At 33.1% G+C, this 15,570-nt stretch overlaps 8 non-coding genes across 8 annotated transcripts; all 8 read left to right on the forward strand.

Annotated features, from left to right (window-relative positions):
- Positions 1 to 1,423: 1,423 nt before the first annotated feature.
- Positions 1,424 to 1,495, forward strand: TRNAP-AGG. Its single transcript has one exon. It is a non-coding gene; the product is annotated as a tRNA-Pro (tRNA).
- Positions 1,496 to 10,293: 8,798 nt separating this feature from the next.
- On the forward strand, positions 10,294 to 10,366 carry TRNAA-AGC. The gene has a single exon. It is a non-coding gene; the product is annotated as a tRNA-Ala (tRNA).
- A 137-nt stretch (positions 10,367 to 10,503) lies between these two features.
- Positions 10,504 to 10,576, forward strand: TRNAA-AGC. The gene has a single exon. It is a non-coding gene; the product is annotated as a tRNA-Ala (tRNA).
- Positions 10,577 to 10,713: 137 nt separating this feature from the next.
- On the forward strand, positions 10,714 to 10,786 carry TRNAA-AGC. Its single transcript has one exon. It is a non-coding gene; the product is annotated as a tRNA-Ala (tRNA).
- Positions 10,787 to 10,923: 137 nt separating this feature from the next.
- On the forward strand, positions 10,924 to 10,996 carry TRNAA-AGC. The gene has a single exon. It is a non-coding gene; the product is annotated as a tRNA-Ala (tRNA).
- A 137-nt stretch (positions 10,997 to 11,133) lies between these two features.
- On the forward strand, positions 11,134 to 11,206 carry TRNAA-AGC. The gene has a single exon. It is a non-coding gene; the product is annotated as a tRNA-Ala (tRNA).
- A 137-nt stretch (positions 11,207 to 11,343) lies between these two features.
- Positions 11,344 to 11,416, forward strand: TRNAA-AGC. The gene has a single exon. It is a non-coding gene; the product is annotated as a tRNA-Ala (tRNA).
- Positions 11,417 to 11,553: 137 nt separating this feature from the next.
- Positions 11,554 to 11,626, forward strand: TRNAA-AGC. The gene has a single exon. It is a non-coding gene; the product is annotated as a tRNA-Ala (tRNA).
- The last annotated feature ends 3,944 nt before the right edge of the window (positions 11,627 to 15,570 follow it).

A 15,570-nucleotide genomic window follows, 5' to 3' on the forward strand; every position in this document is an offset into this window, starting at 1 on the left:
TATTTTGCATCGGTCTCCATCATGAGTTGTGGGTGGCTCTAGAGTTGACAATGGTGTTCCTTACTACTTTGTGCTTTACCAAAACCTCAACATACATAATATATATATATATATTTATATTTATATATATATATATATATATTTATATTTATATATATATTCATTTAACTATAACACATATGGTCCATGAAAGAATGGTAACTTTTATGCTCATTAATATTATAATGGCTACTACTTAAATTATAACCTAAAGTTGGTAATTGATGTCCAATTAGCTAACCCTAAATTTGTAATCATTGTGGAGTGATTGAAAATACAATGGAAGTAATTTAAACTCTTAGTACCTTAAAGGAAGTTGGTCTCTTCTAATAAAACACGAAGTTCTCTTTAATATCATTAATACAATTATGCTAGACATGAAACTAAAACTGCGTTCAATTTAACTCCATTTTATTGTCATCTTGAATGACGGGTAGGATATATTCTTGATTTACCTTGATATTTGATATTAGTTAAGCTTTTTGCAAAATCACAATTAGACGACAACAAAGATGAACTTGGGTTTGTTTATTATTTTAAAGAAAATTTATTTCTCCATTTTATTCCTAATAACTCTTGCAACTAAATTCATATTATGCTAAGAAAATTTTTTTACTCGCAAGAAGTAAAATATGCAACTTTAACTAAAATTTTATCTAAACAAATTTTATTGCCATACAACATAAATGACAATTATAGCCTTCAAACAAAAACTAGAGTAGTTGTGGTGAACGGGATAGAAACTCTAGTGTTCATCCATAATATACAACCACTACCTAAATTATGACCTAAAATTTTGAAAACATAAGTTCTAGTTGAAAATTACATAAAACAATCCCCTAAATCCAAGAACTCGTGTCCAATTAGTAAATCCTAAAGATAGTAGCTAACATAGAGTAATTGAAGCTCCACATGAAGTAATTTAAAGTTACAGTTACTTAACTAAAGTTTATCTCGTCTTTAATGAAGCATGAGTTGCACTTAAGTTCATGAAATGTTTATAGACTCCAACTCTTAGTACTATTAATGCAATTATATTTCATATGAGTTTGTCATAAATCAAACTATGGTACATTCAATACAACTTCATTTTCTTGTCATACGAAGCAAAATAGAAGAATTAAATCAAACAAACTGATGAACTGAGTCGAATAAATCCAACCCAACCCAAACTGATTAGTTTGATTCATTTCTTGGGTTGTAGTTTATTCGATAACACTTGCATATTAGAACAATTCAATATTACATGCCTTACTTACATGTAAAATACTAGATCATAACTTTTTGTTTTATAGTCCAACAACCGCTCAAGAAAATAGATTTCAAACTTGAGAGAAAAAAATATATTGAGTAGGAGTTAAAAATGTTGCATTATTTTCAGAAAGGGCATTTGGTCTAGTGGTATGATTTTCGCTTAGGGTGCGAGAGGTCCTGAGTTCAATTCTCGGAATGCCCCTATGTTCATTTCTCAAAAAATCAGCCTTAGAGAAAGCAATTCAGCAGGAAACTGGTGTATATTATCATTTCATGATAATGCTCTATGTCTCAAATGGAACTATCAAACTAAAACTTATACTAGAATAATAATTGCTCATGGATTTCATTAACAAATGAAATAATGATGATAAATTCCATAAACAACTTAATATATAGCCAATAATAAGCGCATTTTGTCTAGTGGTATGATCTTCCCTTGGGTGCAAGGAGGTCTCAAGTTCGATTCTTGAAATGCCCCTCCAAAAGAAAAAAAGGACAATTTTGAAAGAATAAATAAATAAATAAAATGATTTAGTTATCAATGGGGCCTAACCCAAAGGAGGCACGAAAAATATGTAGACTAGCAACTAAGAATTTTAGAACTACTATAAAGGCATTTGGTCTAAGTGGTATGATTATCGTTTTGGGTGTGAGAGGTCTCAAGTTCGATTCTCAAAATACCCCTAACAATATTATATCAAAATGAATTATGCAAGATAATATGATTTAAAATATGGTTTTTAAACATTGAACCAAGAAGACGAGAATAGAGAATGAAACATATTTCTAGGAACTTTTCAGTCAAATAGGTCATCTATTGTCACAATCCTTTTAAAGAAGATGCGCTGAAATAACCGATGAAGAAGTTTCAGAGAGTGAAGAAGTTTTAGAGAGCCATAGGTTCGAATCCTGTCACCTTGATGTGGTATTCTCAGGGACCGAAGTGCAAAGCCCCATAGTCTATCTGTGGTCAGGAAGGCAGGCATATTGTCCACTGTCGTCACATAGGTCATAAGAAAGATGCGCCGAAATAACCGATAAGAAGTTTCAGAGAGCCATAGGTTTGAATCCTGTCACCTTGATGTGGTATTCTCAGGGGCCAAAGTGCAAAGACCCATAGCCTATCCGTGGTCAGGAAGGCAGGCGAACCGCGCACACTGAAAAAAAAGAAAGAAGATCTCCTTTTCTATCACACGTAGAATTGTCATTCTTTTATCTTTTGAAACCCCTTACCTTATCAGTCATCAGGCAGGTTTTTGGGTATCATATATCGAGATAATTATTATGAAAAAGCTATTCCACTAGTGTGACTTAGAAAACCTTTCTTTGTGGTATCGGTCATGCTATTTGAAAAGCCTGAAGTCATCATAGCCTCTCTACCGGTTCCGAAGACTCCTTCGGCATCAATGTGCTCAAATAAATGAGATCAGACCCTTTTCTGAACTAGAACCGGGCACAAAACGCCGAGGAGAAAGTCGAAAGCAAGCTCTTTTCTCATATACGCAATCTCGAAACCCAATTAGCTCACGGACTATCTCCTCAACCCTGGTGAGTATGAGTGCTTGGTAAGAGAGAATGTTGAATGAGAAAGACATTCGATTACGACAACATTCGCAACTACCAAAGTGCACTAAACCTAGTAGAGATCTTTGACCTAACGATAATGGAACTTCAAGCCCATTTAATCAATCCGCTTTGTACCTTATTGTTGACCGAATCGGATGCACGCCAGACCGAATCGGAAGATTAGATCCGAAGTTTACGAATCGAAGAGAAAGTGGATCTGAGTTCTACACGATTTCATTTTCAAAAGCTTCGCTTGCCTACGGTACTTTATTCATGATGTGCAACAATACGGTCATCTCTTAGCTGTGTATAGAGAATTCCTTGATCATTTCCTTGGCGGATAACACAAATCAAATCGCTTCCCTGACCGCCCATCTTATGAGTCCATTCTTGTCTTATTGGTTTGTTGTACTATTCTATACGTCTCTCGATTGATAGAAAAACGTCCGGGAGCTGGGAGGGCCTATCGTGAGGGAACTTTCCTTTTCACGGTAGGCAACGGTAAAGCAGGAGCTGCATATGTCCACGGTGATCAAGACAGAGCGACTCCTTTAAAAGATGTTGGTTTTATCGAAATTGTTAGATCCGCTTTCGTTAAAGAAAAAATAGGAGCTCTTGGTTTGGCCGATGTCGATTCCTATGGCAATGCGGACTCGACTCAGGATGAGGATTCCGGTTTTCATACTGCTGCTATGAGCCGAAAGAGCTGGTAAGCTATTTCGCTAAACGAAAGAAAAAAGCACATACGCGTTGACCTTGTTACAAGGGGCGGGGGCCAGCCAAAGAAGGTCAGTCGGACTAGGTTAGGACCCTTGATCCGGTTCAGCTAGGTTCTTCCATGCGAGAATGGACGCGTATCGGTATCCTCTTTAGGACCGGTTGCTTCTTCTTTTTGTTTATACGTTTGGAGAAATCTGCTAAGCCCGCCTTTCTTATCAGGTGTGATTCAATCTTTCAGCTCAAACTTTCCTATTGTGCGATGAAAAAGGTAGGAGTACGACTACCTTTTCCTTTTCTTTCCCGAGCCAAGGGATCATTCAGTTTCTACCAAAAAGTTTGCTATCTATTAGTTGCCGTAATTGAATGTATTTCTCATTTCATGTTAGCTCCTCCAAGAGCTTCCTAGTAGGTAGTAGACGAAACCTTGGACTTTTATCAGACTTATAACATTGCCTGGTGAGCTTGCCGTTGAGGGTTGGCCTTACAGGAGATCGAGCAGCCTTTCTTTTCCTACCTGGTATGCTTTCCCGCTTATCGTGCAACTAGCCAACTAGTCAAATAAACCCGACTGTGAACATGCCATTTTGCTATTTGTAGAATTCAACTAGCTCAGGCTAAGCCGCATGACATCTATTTGTGGTAGGCGACATAAAACTAATCGTGTGATTTATCTCTCTTGGTGGGGTTAAACCCAATATCTGACCTTCTTGTTTTGAGTCGTGGTGTTCATGTAGTGGCAATAAAGTTTTTGTTGAGGTTGGCACACTTGAGCTCCCCCTTTTCAAATACAACAATGGCAGCAAGGGTAGATTCATCTTGGCTAAGATTCTTTCTAAACTGTACTATCGTCATCATTTTCACTCCTTTTGGTTGATGGATGTTTGTCTGAATGATCGCTAGGTTAGACTCCGTTACTACTATGCATTTTGCTAGGGGCATGTAAATGACTTTGTGTTCTAGCAGGATGTCAATCCCTGACTATTTGGGCTCTAGAATGTTGGATATGAAGGCTGATTATTTCTAGTAAAAATCTGATAGAGATATATACTAAATAATTATATATAGTAGGCGGTTACATATAGTGAAGCTATATATAATAAACTGAAATCATATGTATACCCATTAGTCAGTGCTTTCTAAATGTACATTTCTCATTCTCCATATCCTCTCTTTGCATACCTGAAGTCATTAATACAAAACCATTAGTCAATATTTCTTCTTACATTTTCTCTATCATGTTCTTTGTGTTCATTTAGATCAAGTGTGTGCGTTGTTGTGTAATTCTAATAACTGGTATCAGAGCGAGGAGAGATTCACCACGATCTGTGAAGATGAAAAGTTTAAAGACTGGAATTGAAAAGTTTGATGGATTCGATATTAGTTTCTAGAAGATGCAGATTGAAGATTATCTATACGAGAAAGATATTCAGGAACCCATTTTGGGGGTGAAGCTGGATACCATGACCACGGAGGAGTGGACGCTCAAGGATTGTCATGCCGTAGGGTTAATGATATGTGATAAGGAATCACTACAAGGGGAGTAAGATTCAGATTACCTTGTTGATCGAATATCTCAAGGCAAGAACATTCTTTGAGATTCGAATCACTCCACAAGCAAGATCGATCATGTCTAGCTTGAATGATTCTTGTTGATCAAATATCTCAAGGCAAGAACACTTGCTTGAGATTCGAATCATTCCACAAGCAAGATTGATCATGTCGAGCTTGAATGATTCTACATGCAACCTAAACTACATAGAATTGCAAAGAAACTTAGCCATTGGCTAAAGAATAGCACAAATGCTTCTTTTACTATATTTTCCAAGTCTACTTACAAATACAACATACATGGCTTTATATAGCCTCAAAATGAAACTATTAAAGGCATACCAAAAGTTGTAACATTCATACTTAATGACCATAATTAGTCATTATGTAAATGTAACCTAAAGTAAATAAAAAGTCTTAAAATACAATAACTCTAAATTACTCTAAATTGTAACCTACCCAAAATTTATAACAATCAAACTTCATTCCTCTTCAATGTGGCATGAATTGCTTTATAATTTTGACAACATTTTCTTCACATCTTCATTGAAGTATATTGTATGATTGATGTCTCTTAATTTATATCAGTTAATCTAGTTGACGCTACCAGGGAACCAAAGAAAGTGCAATTAGAAATGGTCCATACAGACGTTTAGGGACCATCTCCAGTTTCTTCATTTCTAGTACCAAAATTTCATGGATTAAAGGTCTCGCACTGTTCAACGACAACTCTCTGTTTTCCTAAGGCTAGTTAGATATCTCATGACCATTCTTTTCCTCCTCACCATATCTAGACACTATAACGTTGATCCAGTATTCTCTTATATAGTTAACGTTCACTCTTTAACGTCCAAGGACATTTTATAACTACCACGAAAATCAAAACATACAATAAATTCATACAAGTTTTACAACATATCATATACTACAAAATAGGGTTAGACTACTTACTTGGTCGCGGAGAGACGTGTCATCGAGATGAGTCATAGAGATATACGACTCTTTATCCTAAGAAAAAATCTATACAATTTAAAATCTAGCTGCTCTGATACCAATATGTCACAACCCAAATTTTAAGGGTTCAAAACTCAAATAGAAACTAAAATTGAGAGTGAAAAGAGATAAAAATAAAAGTAAATTAATATAAAATAAGAAAATGTTGTAAAATTAAAATGAGATCGAGAAAACCACACAACATTAAATATAAAATAAAATAAAATAAAATTATAAGACGGTGTTGTTCAAATTTATCCAAATAGAAAACAAAATGTTTGGGATACAATTACAAAAAAAAAACAAAAAAAAAAGTACAAAAAAACTCAAACACAAAGATAGACTAACGCTACATAACAACCCCATCTGTGAGTGCACAACCTTTGAAGGCTCCCTCATCTCAACGGTAAGTTCTATTACGAACCCATCCAAAATAATCACACTTGTGACCGCATCTCCTGAGTTTAAACTGCTAGTCTAAACATGGTTTCGTCACGAAAGCTTTAGAGATAAATCTATCTTTACAAAAATATTTTTCTTTTAATTTATAATTAGTCATGAAAAGAAATAATTAGGTACAAATTTGGTCTAGAATTCAAAACTTTCAAATCTTACTGTTCCTTAACCAGATTCAAATCCAGATTCTTGAACTCCTAGTACCATATATAAAGTTGGTATCCTCTAATAAAACAAGAATTTCTCTTATGATCATTAAATTCTTATAGACTCCAGGCTCAATATCATTAATACAATTATGTTTTATCTTGAACACGCCAAACATGAAACTAAAGTGCGTTCAATTTAACTCCATTTTATTGCCATCTTGAATGATGTGTAGGGTATATTCTTGATTCACCTTAAAGTTCTTGTGACATGACAGTTCATATTAGTTAAGCTTTTTGCAAAATCACAAGTTAAAAGACAACAACGATGAACCTAGGTCTACTAGTCAATTCAAAGACAATTTCTTTCTCCGTCTTATCGATAATAATAGTTCAACTAAATCCATATTATGCAAAGAAACAAGTTTACGACTCATAAAAACAACTACCTAAATTATGTCCTAAAAATTTGAAAACATAAGTTGTAGTTGATAATTACACAAAAATTTCCGTAAATCCATGAATTCGTGTCCAATTAGTTAATCCTAAAGATTGTAATTAGCATATAGTAATTGAAGCTCCACATGAAGTAATTTAAAGTTCGCCTTACCTAACTAAAGTTTATCTCATCTTTAATGAAGCATGAATTGCACTGAAGTTCATGAAATGCTTATAGACTCCAACTCTGAGTACTATTAATGCAATTATGTTTCATATGAGTTTGTCATAAATGAAACTAAGGTGCATTCAACAAAACTTTATTTTCTTGTCATACGAGGCAAAATAGAAAAATTAAATCAAACAAACTGATGAACTGAACCGAATCAATCCAACCAAAATTGATTAGTTTGTTTCTTTTGTTGGGTTGTTGGTTTATTTGATAACCGTTGTATATTATAACAATTCAACTTTTCGTTTTATAGCCCTCCAACTACTAAGAGAAAAATATATTTGAGTAGAAGCTAAAAAAGTATTGGGTGTTCAAGAAAAGGCATTTAGTTTAGTGGTATGATTCTCACTTGGGGTGCAAGAGGTTTTGAGTTCAATTCCTGAAATGCCCATATGTCTAAGTCTTTTCTTATCTAATGACTTCATATTCAAAATCAACCTAACTTCATATTCGACATTTTATACTTACCATCATGCTCTTAATACTCATAGTCTTTCTTAACATCCCATCCCAAGGCATACATATGTTTTAAGTGGTATAACAAGGGCATTTGGTCTAGTGGTATGAAAGTTCGATTCTCAAAATGCCCCTACAAGAGATAGTAGTATGAAAGACATTTACCAAGTAAATAAAATGCCCCTACAAGAGATAGTAGTATGAAAGACATTTACCAAGTAAATAAAATGCCCCTACAAGAGATAGTAGTATGAAAGACATTTACCAAGTAAATAAATACATTAAAATAACACAAGTGACACATATGTAAACTATGATGTGGAAAGTACGGGGTTGATATCTTGCATCTCCAAATGAATCGATCACTAAATATATTATTTCTTTTCAATTTTTTCTTATTTACGACATAATGAGCATGGATAGTTTTTCATGTCACTATTATTGATGACGAGACGATTAGGATTTTGTGACATAAGAATCGTGGGGATGTAGCTCAAATGGTAGACCGCTTGCTTTGCATGCGAGAGTTACGGGGATAGATACCACGCATCTCCAAAATAAAACTATCTATTATTGAAAATTATTTCTTTTCAATTTTTCCTTATTCATGACAGATTGAGTAGCGATATTTCTTCATTTTCACTATTATTGATGATGGAAAATTTAGGGTTTTGTGATGCAAGAATTGTGGGGATGTAGCTTCGCTTAGCATGCGAGAGGTACGGCTTAGCATACGAGAGGTACGAGGATCGATACCTCGCATCTCCAACAGAAACAATTTATTATTAATATTTTATTTCTATTCAATATTTCCTTATTTATGACATAATATGCAGAGATACTTTTTTATTTTCACAATTATTGATGAATGGACGTTTCGGGTTTTCTGATGTAAGAATTGTAGGAATGTAGTTCAAATGGTAGAGCGTTCATTTCCCATGTGGAAAATACGGGATCAATACCTTGCATCTCCAATTGAATCGATTACTAAATATATTATTTCTTTTCAATTTTTTCTTATTGAGGACATAATGAGCCGGGATAGTTTTTCATTTTCACTATTACTGATGACGAGATGTTTAAGACTTTGTGACATAAGAATTGTGGGGATATAGCTTAGATGGTAGAGCACTTGCTTTGTATGCGAGAGGTATGGGGATTGATTCCCTGCATCTCTAGATTTTCTTCATTTTCACTATTATTTATGATGGAGCTTAGGTTTTATGATGCAAGAATTGTGGGGATGTAGCTAAGATGGTAGAGCTCATTTAGCATGCAAGGGGTAAGGGGATATCCCCATCTCCAAAAGAAACTATTTGTTATTAATATTTTACTTCTATTCAACCTTTCCTTACTTATGACATAATTAGCAGAGATATTTTTTCATTTTCACTAGAATTGATGACGGGACATTTAGGGTTTTCTGATATAAGTATTGTGGGAATGTAGCTTAGATGGTAGATTGCTTGCTTAGCATGCGAGAGGTACGGGGATCGGATCGATACCCCATATCTCCAAAAGAAACTATTCGTTATTAATATTTTATTTCTATTCAATTTTTTCTTATTTATGACATAATGAATAGCGTTATTTTTTTATTTTCACTATTATTGATGACGAGATGTTCAGGATTTTATGACGTAAGAATCTTGAGGATATAGCTTAGATGGTAGAGCGTTTGCATCAAATGTGAGAAGTAATGGGATCGATACTATGCATCAACAAAGGAAACGATTACTAAATATATTAGTTCTTTTAAGTTTTTCATTTTTAATAGCATTGATGATGGGAAGTTTAGAGTTTTTTGATGTAAAATCGTTGGAATGTAGCATGCGAGAGATATGGGGATCGATACCTCGCATCTCCAAAAGAAACTATTCGTTATTACTATTTTATTTCTATTCAATATTTCCTTATTTATGACATAATGAGTAGGAATATTTTTTCATTTTCACTATTATTCATGATGAGACGTTTAGGGTTTTGTGATGTAAAAATTGTGGAGATGTAGCATAGATGGTAAAGCGCTCGCTTTGCATGCGAGTTGTACGGGGATTGATAACCTGCATCTCCAAAAGAAAGTATTTAATTTGTTATTATATTTTTTCATTTTCACAATTATCGATGTCCCGCATCACCAAACCAAACTATTTGTTATTAATATTTTGATATTTTTTTATTTTCACTATTATTGATGATGGGACATTTAGGGTTTTATGATGTAAAAATCATGGGATGTAGCTTAGATGGTAGCGCTCACTTTGCATGCAAGAGGTATAGGGATCGATACCCCGCATCTCCAAAAATAAGCTTATCTATTATCAAATATTATATTATTTCTTTTCAATTTTTCCTTATTTATGACATGTTGGGTAGCAATATTTCTTCATTTTCACTATTATTGATGACGGAAAATTTAGGGTTTTGTGATGCAAAGATTGTGGGGATGTAGCTCAGATGGTAGAGTGCTCGCTTAGCATGCGAGAGGTACGGGGATCGATACCCCGCATCTCCAAAAATAAGACTAACTATTATTAAATATATTATTTCTTTTCAATTTTTCCTTATTTATGACATGTTGGGTAGCAATATTTCTTCATTTTCACTATTATTGATGACGGAAAATTTAGAGTCTTGTGATGCAAAGATTGTGGGGATGTAGCTCAGATGGTAGAGTGCTTGCTTAGCATGCGAGAGGTACGGGGATCGATACCCCGCATCTCCAAAAATAAGACTATCTATTATTAAATATATTATTTCTTTTCAATTTTTCCTTATTTATGACATGTTGGGTAGCAATATTTCTTCATTTTCACTATTATTGATGACGGAAAATTTAGGGTTTTGTGATGCAAAGATTGTGGGGATGTAGCTCAGATGGTAGAGTGCTCGCTTAGCATGCGAGAGGTACGGGGATCGATACCCCGCATCTCCAACAATAAGACTATCTATTATTAAATATATTATTTCTTTTCAATTTTTCCTTATTTATGACATGTTGGGTAGCAATATTTCTTCATTTTCACTATTATTGATGACGGAAAATTTAGGGTTTTGTGATGCAAAGATTGTGGGGATGTAGCTCAGATGGTAGAGTGCTCGCTTAGCATGCGAGAGGTACGGGGATCGATACCCCGCATCTCCAAAAATAAGACTATCTATTATTAAATATATTATTTCTTTTCAATTTTTCCTTATTTATGACCTGTTGGGTAGCAATATTTCTTCATTTTCACTATTATTGATGACGGAAAATTTAGGGTTTTGTGATGCAAAGATTGTGGGGATGTAGCTCAGATGGTAGAGTGCTCGCTTAGCATACGAGAGGTACGGGGATCGATACCCCGCATCTCCAAAAATAAGACTATCTATTATTAAATATATTATTTCTTTTCAATTTTTCCTTATTTATGACATGTTTGGTAGCAATATTTCTTCATTTTCACTATTATTGATGACGGAAAATTTAGGGTTTTGTGATGCAAAGATTGTGGGGATGTAGCTCAGATCGTAGAGTGCTCGCTTAGCATGCGAGAGGTACAGGGTTCGATACCCCGCATCTCCAAAAATAAGACTATCTATTATTAAATATATTATTTCTTTTCAATTTTTCCTTATTTATGACATGTTTGGTAGCAATATTTCTTCATTTTCACTATTATTGATCACGAAAAATTTAGGGTTTTGTGATGCAAAGATTGTGGGGATGTAGCTCAGATGGTAGAGTGCTCGCTTAGCATGCGAGAGGTATGGGGATCGATACCCTACATCTCCAAAAGAGAGAAATTATTGTTTTAAGCTTAGCATGCGAGAGGTATGGGGATCGATACCCTACATCTCCAAAAGAGAGAAATTATTGTTTTAAGTATTAGTTAATTTAACATGTTATGTATAAGGTGGGTACGAGAGAAAAAGAAAAGATACTTATATAAGGATTATTATATCATTATGGTTATGCCATTTTTATAGATAAAAGAGAGTAATGTCCCACAAGCACATATAGAGAGAGGACTTATTGTCACGTAAAGAAAGCAAGTTATACGGCTACTTGTGGAGAGGGAATGTGATGGGTTCCTCAAAAGATAAGAGTTTATAAGATGGCGGTAACGTCCGATGCATATGACGGAACTTCTTCACAATTGCAATATCTGACCAATGAATATTATTGTCATTTATAGCTTCCATCACCATAATATAAAATTTGGGGTCAAAGCCTATATGGGACTGAAAAGACCATTCACTACACGCTTGTAAATTAAATTATATCTACTACCTCTGAAATTTTCCACGACAAACCTTCCAACAGCTTGCACTTCTTCATCATTGACATCCTTAATTGGAACTAGATTTTAAGGACAGCTTGCACTTCTTCATTATTGACATCCTTAATTGGAACTAGATTTTAAGGCAAATCTTCTCCACGACTCACTTTGGAACATTTTTATAGATAGTTTCAACAAACTTACTTTGCTCGTGAATACTTTGGAGTTTAAAATTTATAGTTGGAGAACGCTATTCAAATTGATATGGTCGAATCTTACAACAAAGTCTAATTGAGTCTCCCTCTATTAGGAGATAGCTTCGAATCAAATTCTTTAGTTTAGACAATGGTTGCATTGTTTTAGTCAAACAACCAAGACTAGTGTATTACCAATAGTATAAACATTTTGTACGTGTATTTTCTTACATATTAACAATTGTATACAAATAATAATTAAATTTATGAGTAGAAGTTTGGATGGAGTTTTATTGAATAGGTAATCTTAAATTATATCTAAAAATATATAAGATTTTTTTTTCTTTTTATATACATTTAGGAGAACAAAACAAAGATTCAAGAAAATGTCATTCATGCCATGTTTTAATTTTTATTCCTTCTTATTTCTCAAAGATTAAAAAAAAAAACAGTTATCCTCTCTCAAATATGGTTCGTTATTTGATTTTTTTTCTTGAGTGAATTTTAAGTGAAACACATTCTCTACCCAAGTAATTGCAAGATGCAAGCTTCACACTAAGAGGAATCAAAGTCCTAAGTATCAACGTTCTTAAATGTCAATTTTTATTCTCCATCTCAACATAAATTAAACTTATTTTCATGAAGATATCTACAAAATATCTCAGAGTCACAAAAAAAAAAAAAAAGATATAGATATGAGAAATAAATATGATACCAAATAGATATGGTAACATGTCATTCATAGGACATCGATATGACAATGATACATTAATTAAAAAGAATACGGAATTAATATTAACTTAATCAACAAAAATTTGTATTTTTCTGTTAATCTAAATTAATAAAAACTACCATTAAACTTTGCAATTTATCTATAAAAAAAATAATCATAATTATTTTTTTAAAAAAATACGGTTGAATTTTCAAAAAAAAAAAAACTTTCAAAAGTGTTTAAAAAAAGATAGATGGGGAGAAAATTGAAGGTTATTTTAGGGGAAGGTTTTCAAGCGATTAAGAACCCACTAGTAAGCTACTTACTAAGTTTTACTCACTCCATGTTTATCATTTGTTTTCAAGTAACTAAGAGTTGGTCATGGATGAGAGCGAACTTTGGAGTGTGGGCCATGGACTAAGCTCTGTTTTTAATCTAGTATTTTTTGTTCTTCTTTTGAGTTTGCTTCTTATTTTGTGTTTGTAACGAGTATGTATATGTAACACCCCAAAAATGAAGGAAATTATCTCCCATAAGAATAAGCCACTCATGAAAGACCCAAAGGATAGAAAGGAAAAAAATTAAAGGATTAAGCAAGAACAAAGGACTTAGTCAAGTCACTCGTGTACCCTAACAAGTGATTTCAAGGAGTTAAAGGCCTTTTGAAAAGGATTGAAAAGGAAAAAGTAAATCAAAAGGGCAAAAAAGTCATTTTATCAATTATCAAGAATCTTTCTGGATTTGTAATTCCTTATCTAGAAGGAATCTCAAGATTCAAAAAAAAAGGATGAGAAATTTGTAGAAAAATTATGGATTTTTCGAGAAAAATAATAATAAAATATTCAGAAAGTGGTAAATTACCAAAATACCCCTTGAAGAATGGATAATTACAGAAATGCCACTCTAATTAGAATAAGAACATCTACTGTGACCATCCGAGCAAATTCTTTCGAACTCAAATCTCAACCATCGGATCTCCTCCAAAATTTGATATAATCTAGAACGAACACGCACGGATCATCACATCCAACGACTAGTATTCAAAGCCAAGGTCGGTAAGGATATGATCGGAGTTGATATCTCCAAAAAATTATCCAGAAAGTTCGATATCTAAATAACGAAGATTCTGGAGCTCTCAATGACGGTTTAAGCTCCTCCTATAAAGTCTGAAGTAGGAGCAACAATACGGAGTAAGAATCGAAAAAGATCGATCCCCCAATCGAAGGCAATAAGCGTTTAGATTGTGGGTCTCCTACTCTCAGATTTCTTCCAAATTCAAGAGCAATCCTCCACCATTTCTCTTCAAACTTATTCCTACCGTTTCTCAACAAGATTACCCACAAGTTCTATGAAAGAATAGAGTGGTGAAAGTGCCTAGAAACCATTCCCCCAATTCAATCAGCCATTGAAGAACTTCAAGAAAAAGTTGAAAATCCAATCTGAGGATACATGATGACTTGTCGAGCAAGAATGATTCCAATCAGTTTCTGCACCTCCAAGGAATGCTTCCATAGAAGACCACGAAGAAAAATAAGCTCGAGAGCGTGCCAAATTCAATGTCAACTCCATTGATCACTTATAGCACAACACAACACAACACAGATGAGGATAACATTTTTTTATTTCTCTATTATATTAGGCCCTTTAGATTATTGGCTTTATAAGATGGATACATGAAGTTTTCTATGTTTGAAATAAATTTGGTTTGATTCTTTTCTGGTTAACATTGGTACCATCAAAACTTATTTATTTCTTTGAAATGTTTGAGTTTATAATTTACATATTTTCATTTTTCTACTTTCATACATAAATTTGGTAGAGTAACAAATGGTGGAGTTTTTAATTACATTTATAAAAGTTTTCCATTACTTTTAAATTATAAAATCATTTCAATTACATTTATAAAAGTTTTCGGTTACCTTTTAAATGGAAAGAAATTATTAAGATTTCATTTAAATTTATGAAAACTAGTTGTTACTTTTAAATGAAAAAAAAAAAATTATAATGATTTCATTTATGAAAACGAGTTATTACTTTTAAATGGAAAGAAATTATAATAATTTCATTTAATTTTCATAAAGATAATTATTTGAATTACAAAATCATTTCAATTATAAGGATTTCATTTAGATTTATAAAACATTTAATTATTTTTAAAATGTTACTCACATTTTTCATTAACATTTTTTTTTTATAGTATTACGTTTAAATATGTTATATATATATAATAAAAATGAATTTAAAATGTTTTTAATATTTATTTAAAATAATATATATATATATATATATATAAATGAATCATGTAGTTTATAATTTTTTATCATAAATTTAAAAATAAATAAATATTATTTTTCGTGGTCCACGTTTCGGTTCACGTTTTAGTGGTCCGTATCAATTCTTATTTTTATAACTTGATCGCTATTTAAACTCATCACCTCTTAGTATTTTTTACAACACAACACAGAACATTTGTTTCCTCGATCTAAATTTTTTTTAAAAAGCCTCCATTGTTGCTCTCCAAAGCTTCCAGTTCTCTTTTTTTTTTTTTTTT

The sequence above is a fragment of the Cucurbita moschata genome, unplaced genomic scaffold, assembly GCF_002738365.1.
Source record: "Cucurbita moschata cultivar Rifu unplaced genomic scaffold, Cmos_1.0 Cmo_Scf00094, whole genome shotgun sequence".
Taxonomy (NCBI): domain Eukaryota; kingdom Viridiplantae; phylum Streptophyta; class Magnoliopsida; order Cucurbitales; family Cucurbitaceae; genus Cucurbita; species Cucurbita moschata.